At 40.2% G+C, this 7572-nt stretch overlaps 1 pseudogene; it reads left to right on the forward strand.

The window, feature by feature from the left end:
* The first annotated feature begins 6167 nt into the window (after window positions 1-6167).
* LOC147879623 (germin-like protein 1-3 pseudogene) lies at window positions 6168-6779 on the forward strand (annotated as a pseudogene).
* The last annotated feature ends 793 nt before the right edge of the window (window positions 6780-7572 follow it).

The raw sequence follows: 7572 nt of genomic DNA on the forward strand, positions 1-7572 counted from the left end.
CATGAGTAGCTGAGTGGTTTAAATTGCTCTAAGGAGCCAAAAAACAAGTATGAAATGTATTAATTTACCAATTTAAAATGGCCATTTTAAATCCCTCCCCAATCCCTAAACTAATGGGATTTCCAGGGCCCGGGCGAGGTACATTTTAATTGGTAATTTTCCTTCATGTCAGCATTGCATGATGTTCTCTCATAGACCATGATGATGTTTCCCATCATGCACTCGATGCAATCATCTTTAGAAGAAGTGCCACAAATCATACGACACAAATTGTCTATTGTTTGACCCCAAAACTTGATGATAGAATATTCTCAAACACATTTTTAAAATCATAATAGTACTAAATTACTAATAGGACTTCTACTCTAAGAAATGCTAGATTATCACAATCCATGTCTTCAAATATCTCTTTGAGTTCGATGTAAACCAAGTATTCAATTGAAAATGATTTTTTAAAGTGAAGAATATGATCATTGATCCTATTAACATAAGATACATTTTATCGACTTGGGACCCTATTAAAACAACATTTAAGCTACCATGCTTGCTTGTGGGCACAAAAAAATTGCTTTTGTTTTAAAAAACGGATGTTTTATTTTCCACATGAGGTAACTAAATGTACCACTTGTATAATATACCTCGCACTATGTCCTATTACATGGCTTGATATTCCTTGCACATGTTCATAAATCATAATCATGCCTAAATATCGATGAGCAAGAAAGGTCAAGGTTGTTTGAGTATATCCATGTCTTAAGTACACTGGTACGTCTATGAGGGACATCGGATAGTACATCATGTATCACTGCACTCAAAACATGAGCATGAGATTAAACAATTTTTGGAATGAAAATATTACATGCATTAGGTATCGCCATCTATGAGGACAAAAGGGCAATAGATAGTTTGTAATTGCCATCATGATTGAAGAGTGTGTTTGTTCCCTTGGTTACATAAACATGATTGACCATTTGATCCATTGTAGGCAATGCCATAACAGTGTCCAGGGAACATTCATTGGCCCTAGTGCTCCAAATTTTTTTTTTGAACCATGTCATACAAAGACGAGATTTTAGTCCAATCGGTATCTTGAAAAAGCATCCTAGAATTTAAACACAAGCTTTCACATGGCTGGGATTTAAAGGGTAATCTTTGTTTCCAACCATGAATTTAAAGACTATTTCACATGGCTGGGATTCAAAGGAGAGTCATTGTTTTCAACTAGTAATTTAAAGGCAATATTTCACATTTCTAAGATAATTAGAAATTCAATTATTCACAAGTAATTATAAAATGCTATAGCTAGACAATGAATATTTTTATAGACCTAATTTTTAATCTATGAATTTCCAATGGCAAAACCTAAAGACTAAAAATAGATTTGCATCTCTTTTTATGTCAAAGAACTTGTATTATAGACTAAGAAACATAAAAGGATAGTTACATGCATCTTTTAGAAAGAAAAAGATCAAACTCTTAGGACTTTATGTACATGGGCATAAGCAAGATGCTATGCTTGAAAAACCTGCTTTTGATAGACAAAAAGGCTATTTGTTTGAAATCTCTCCATAGATTTGCATCACTAGCACTCTCTTTTCCTCTCATAACTATGAATTTTGATAGCTTTTCTTCCCATATATAAGGCATTTTAGTATCAACCAACCTTTGATGTGACATGTTACTGATATAAGAAAAATCTAATCAACTATGGGCAAAGAACTAGGAAGAGAGGGGCCATTATGCAATTTTGTCAAACCACTAGGCCTGCAAAACATTCACATAAGGATACAAGGCTGAAGCCTAAAATTCTATTTTTAGAAGCTATAATAAACACCTCTCAAAACTCTGAGGCATGACGTATAACTGAAAATAATGCTTACTTTAGCAACTTTTAAGAAATGATAAAATCTAATTAAAATGAAAGTTGTGAAGTAAATGTGAACCATTCTTTCCAAAACTTTAATCAAGATATTGACTAACTAAAGGAATAAAGCTTTTAGGTGAACCTCATTTCTTACCTTATTCATGAACTTAAAATGCTCCTTGATATGATGCTCCAGATTCATTCAAACCTACTAAAATAACGATTACATTAGACAAAATTATCAGTGATCTTTAGACTGTTTACACTACATTCAAAAAATTTGTATTAGTGATCTTTAGACAAAATTATAAGTGATGTTTAGACTGTTTACACTGCATTCAAAAACCTTGTACGCACATGCAGCCCATTGGTATTTCCATTGTTGCATACCTCATGAGTTAATATTTAGGAATTCATCCCACCACTCCCACCTGCATTGCACACATGATATATTAATATGGCTTCAAAATGAGGCAAAACTAAAATTCGAGGATGTATTATTTAAACTCGGGCATATATATATATCATCAAGAAGCCTCTACACATGTTCCCAAGTAATATTATAGCTCTTATGTTCACGAGATATCTTACCTATGATCTTCTATATCTTACTTACGAATCTTACGAGCTTTTGCATCTTACTAATGTGTGTAGGTCAGTTCTTCAAATTTGTAGGTTTTTTGATTAAAGCTAGCATTTCAAGCCATCATCAAATCCAAAAAAATCAGCTCTATAGAGTAGTGGGTAACAAATTTCTGACTTCTATCTATCTCCTTGCAATCAATGAAAACAAGAAGAAAGACTACTAGGAGAGAGGCAATGCTACACGCCCCCACGTGGTGATGTAAGTTCTAAATGCACACCCTGCAATGCTTATCAGCTCTTCGAATAGCATTTGGATCACTGAAGATGATTTCTTCTACTGTGTGTAGCAAGAGGGAAGATTTGTGAGTTCTAATGCTATAAAAGTTGCATGATCTTGTACTCTGAGCGTCTCCATAGTTGAAGAACACAGAAATCAATCCCCTAGTCTAGAAAAGGTGATTTGGTACTAGCATTGCCTTCTCATTCCCATGGTATCACTTGAATATGCTATTCTAAAGTTTCTAAGCCCAAAACAACCGGTCATAGCATCACGCATTCTCACAATACCAATCGAGTGTGACATTCTAATTACTCTATGCTCAAAACACCCGGTTAGAACATAAGTGGGCGATGCACTTTCAAAAAACATTTGCAAATGCCAAGATCTACCGCTATCATGCATGCTAACTAGAGTGTAAGTATCAAGCCAAGACGTTTCCTCTCGACTTATAATGATTAACGATCATCACAGGGAGACAAGGTGTAGGGCAAAAGACACTACAATTGACAATCAACAACTAGAATACTGATATCTTTGAGATTCAGTAAGCTGTGAACAACCAAATAGCAAGTTCCACCATCCAAGGTGATTCGTGAATGTCAGAAGTTCTATCCTAGGGTGATTTCAACTTCACTTGAGGCCTCTCAAAAATTTAATGATCCAAATCCCCAAACATCATAGAGTGCTAGCTTCTACATAATGGCGGGTCTCTAGGGGACAAGGATTATGGAACGACCTTGCCAAACATCAATTGTATGCACTATGTTGGCCGATCGTTGCTCCTATATATATATACAGACTTATAATGATAAATGATCATCACAATGAGACATTGCCTTCTCATTCCCATGGTATCACTTCAGTATGCTATTCTAAAGTTTCTAAGCTCAAAACGATCGGTCATAGCATCACGCATTCTCACAATACCAACCGAGTGTGATATTCTAATTAATTGCTCTATGCTCAAAACACCCGGTTAGAATAAGTGGGCGGCGATGCAATTTCAAAAAAATTTGCAAATGCCAAGATCTATCGCTATCATGCATGCTTGCCAAATTGTAAGTATCAAGCCAAGATGTTTCCTCTCGACTTATAATGATTAATGATCATCACAGTGAGACAAGGTGTAGGGCAAAAGGCACTACGATTGACAATCAACAACTAGAATATTGATATCTTTGAGATTCAGTAAGCTGTGAACAACCAAATAGCAAGTTCCACCATCCAGGGCGATTCGCGAATGTCGGAAGTTCTTTCCTAGGGTGAATTCAACTTCACTTGAGGCCTCTCAAAAATTTAATGATCCAAATCCCCAAACATCATAGAGTGCTAGCTTCTACCTAATGGCGTGCCTCTGGGAGACAAGGATTATGGAACGACCTTGCCAAACATCAATTGTATGCACTATGTTGGCCGATCGTTGCTTCTATATATATATATAGACTAGGCACATTTTTAAAGAGACTAGGCAGTAACCTCCAATGACATGTATGTCGATAGTCATAGATTGGGCTTGTACACTCGAGTATATGAGAGCTGAGTCATCTAGGTTGTTGGGATTCGCCGCTAAAACATGGGGCTCATGGAAGAGTACTTAATGATGCAGCAGAAAGTGGCCCAGTTTTGCAAATTTGCAACCAAGTTACAACAATTTGCAATGGCAAAAATCGGGATTGCAGCTTTATAGAGTGGTGGGATATGCTGATATCCTCAAAGCAATATAATGTGTGAATGAACAAAACCTTGACTTCTGCAGATGGAAGGAGAACTGCATCACAAAGAACAACCCGATCACAAGAAAAAGCATAAGAAGTCGTACTCGCACTATGGAATGAAAAAAGGCAATTGCAACAGTTCCAAAGTCCAATTTGGGTGAATTCGCCAACTAAGAGGAGTCTAAGAAGGACCCTGTGGGAATGTGAAGCGAGTTCCAAAGCAGAGTATCGAAAGGGAGCACGAGAGGAGGGAATGAGAGTGGGCAGAGGAGGGTGTAGCATGTAGGAAAGGGGTGGCGGAGTTGGGTATATTTCGAAGGAGGGTGTGGTTCAGCTCATGCGAAGTGGCCAAGTATGCTTCTACATAGGAGGTCCAAGGAGCTCAGAAACAATGCTCCATGAGGGAAAGTTCAAAGGAAGATGAAAATACATATTTGCGAGGATGTTAAAGTTACCTCGTGTAGTGCTAAATGTAATGGCATGCCGACTCCCGAGTATAATATTATATAGAATTATTATGGAAGATTTAGTTGAAACGGAGTCTGTCTCAAAGCCACGGGTTTGGCACTAGTCAACCTTGAATTTAAAGATTCTACCCGTGTATAATATTATATAGAATTATATTGTTTTACTATGTATTACATAATACTCTTGTAAAATCAACCTTGAATTTAAAGATTCTACCCCTTTTAACTACGCTCTATTTTTATACTACCATGCGAATAGAGTACAACTTATGATTTAAGCCCTTAATTGAAAAAGTCATATCATTTTGATGGTTGACCATCCCGTGCAGGGAACACTCGTTGGCCCACAGTTGCGTCCACAAGAGGAAGGAGCAAGGCCGGCAGAGCGATAAGAGGAGGAGACTTGGCTTTTATTTTCGCTCACACGTTTGCGTGGAACGACTCAGTCAAGTATGCTTCTACATAGGAGGTCCAAGGAGCTCGGAAACAATGCTCCACGAGGGAAAGTTCAAAGGAAGATGAAAATACATATTTGCGAGGATGTTAAAGTTACCTCGTGTAGTGCTAAATGTAATGGCATGCCGACTCCCGAGTATAATATAGAATTATTATGGAAGATTTAGTTGAAACGGAGTCTGTCTCAAAGCCACGGGTTTGGCACTAGTCAACCTTGAATTTAAAGATTCTACCCGAGTATAATATTATATAGAATTATATTGTTTTACTATGTATTACATAATACTCTTGTAAAATCAACCTTGAATTTAAAGATTCTACCCCTTTTAACTACGCTCTATTTTTATACTACCTTGCGAATGGAGTACAACTTATGATCTAAGCCCTTAATTGAAAAAGTCATATCATTTTGATGGTTGACCATCCCGTGCAGGGAACACTCGTTGGCCCACAGTTGCGTCCACAAGAGGAAGGAGCAAGGCCGGCAGAGCGATAAGAGGAGGAGACTTGGCTTTTATTTTCGCTCACACGTTTGCGTGGAACGACTCAGTCCTCCCTTGGGCTCCATTTGGATGTTGAAGCTGCTCATAAAAGCCTCCCCGCTCCTCCCAAACCTCATATCCTGCTTCCCTTTCTTCTACGTTGTGTCCTCCATTTCGTTTTTGAAGCGCTGCTCATAAAAGTCTCATTCTGCTTCCATTTCTTCTCCGACTCTACCTCAGCACAGCTCATCCTTCCTCGCCATGGCCTCCTCCTCGTGCACAATATTGCTGGTCTTGTTTTGTTGCTTTGCAGCCTCCATGGCTTCTGATTCTGACCCCCTCCAGGACTTCTGTGTGGCGCTCCCTGCCGCCCAGAACTCCAATATCGCCCTCAACGGTCTGCTTTGCAAGAACCCCGCCCAAGTCACCGCAGCAGACTTCCGGTCCCCCTTCCTCCGCAACCCCGGCAACACCTCCAACCACCTTGGCTCCGCCGTCCAGCTCGCTTCTGCCCTCACCTTCCCCGGCCTCAACACCCAGGGCCTCTCCGTGGCTCGCATCGACTTCGCTCCCAAAGGTGGCCTCAACCCACCCCACGTCCACCCCCGCGCTTCCGAGGTCCTCTTCGTCGCCCAGGGCCAGCTCGTCGTCGGCTTCGTTACCACCACCAACACTCTCTTCCAGCAGACCCTCTACGCCGGCGACCTCTTTGTTTTCCCCCGCGGCCTCGTCCACTTCCAGCTCAACGTGGGCGATCAACCGGCCGTTGCCATAGCCGCTCTGAACAGCCAGAATCCCGGGGTCTCTCAGGTAGCCAAGGCTCTCTTCGCAGCCGAGCCTCCGCTTCCTGAGCAAGTGCTGGAGACCGCATTTGGCATCAGCGAGGACGTGGTCAAGGGCTTGATCGCCGGAGTCAGCACCACTCTCTAGTCCAACGAAACGTTGTATACAGTGATCTATTTTCATTGATTCATCAACGTTCTTTCATACCCTAAAACTATTGGATTCACAACGCGTTATAATTTATCGTTCTACATCTTTTGCATTCCAATGTTCCAAGCGCTCTTCTTGCATGTCTACTTTGCTTGCAAAGTGGTTGGTTTTACGTCTCGCGTGCCATAGTGTGTGCCATTAACGGACCGAAACGACCAACCATTCCGACTAACAACCACAACATGTGCACAAATCGCAATAACAACCACTCGGGGCTTTCGGGGGAAGGGCACGCAAATATGCACAATCTCCGTCGTCCCTAAGTGCGTAATGTCAAAGATTGACAGAAGAAAGAAGCCCGATGTTTAATGTGACTGTGATGCAACACATAAAATTTCAGCCTATGTATCTTCAAACATATAAGGCAAAATAATATTCACCATTGACATAAGAGTTCATCGAGGTGATGATTTTGAATTCAATACGAGAGAGCAAGAGCGAGACAGAAAGGCAAGGTAAAACGAACCCGAAGGACTTGTTCCAAGGGCTTCTTAGTACATAAATCTCAAGCAAGGAAGCCACATTATGAAAAACCACACATAAGTGCAGGACAAGTACGGAGATACATAAGCCCTCAACAAATTGCTATATATGTAAATGGAGGTCCATAAAGAATGTAATGCCTAGCCCTCATCTTATTGAGTAAGAGTCATGCATAATCAATAACGAGTAGTATGACCCGTCTACGACAGGTTTGAGACTCGTTCCACTCGGTCTCAAAGTTGGGATC

The sequence above is a fragment of the Dipteris shenzhenensis genome, chromosome 33 (assembly GCF_047967505.1).
Source record: "Dipteris shenzhenensis isolate YYH24624 ecotype China chromosome 33, Dip_SZ_1.0, whole genome shotgun sequence".
NCBI classification, from domain to species: domain Eukaryota; kingdom Viridiplantae; phylum Streptophyta; class Polypodiopsida; order Gleicheniales; family Dipteridaceae; genus Dipteris; species Dipteris shenzhenensis.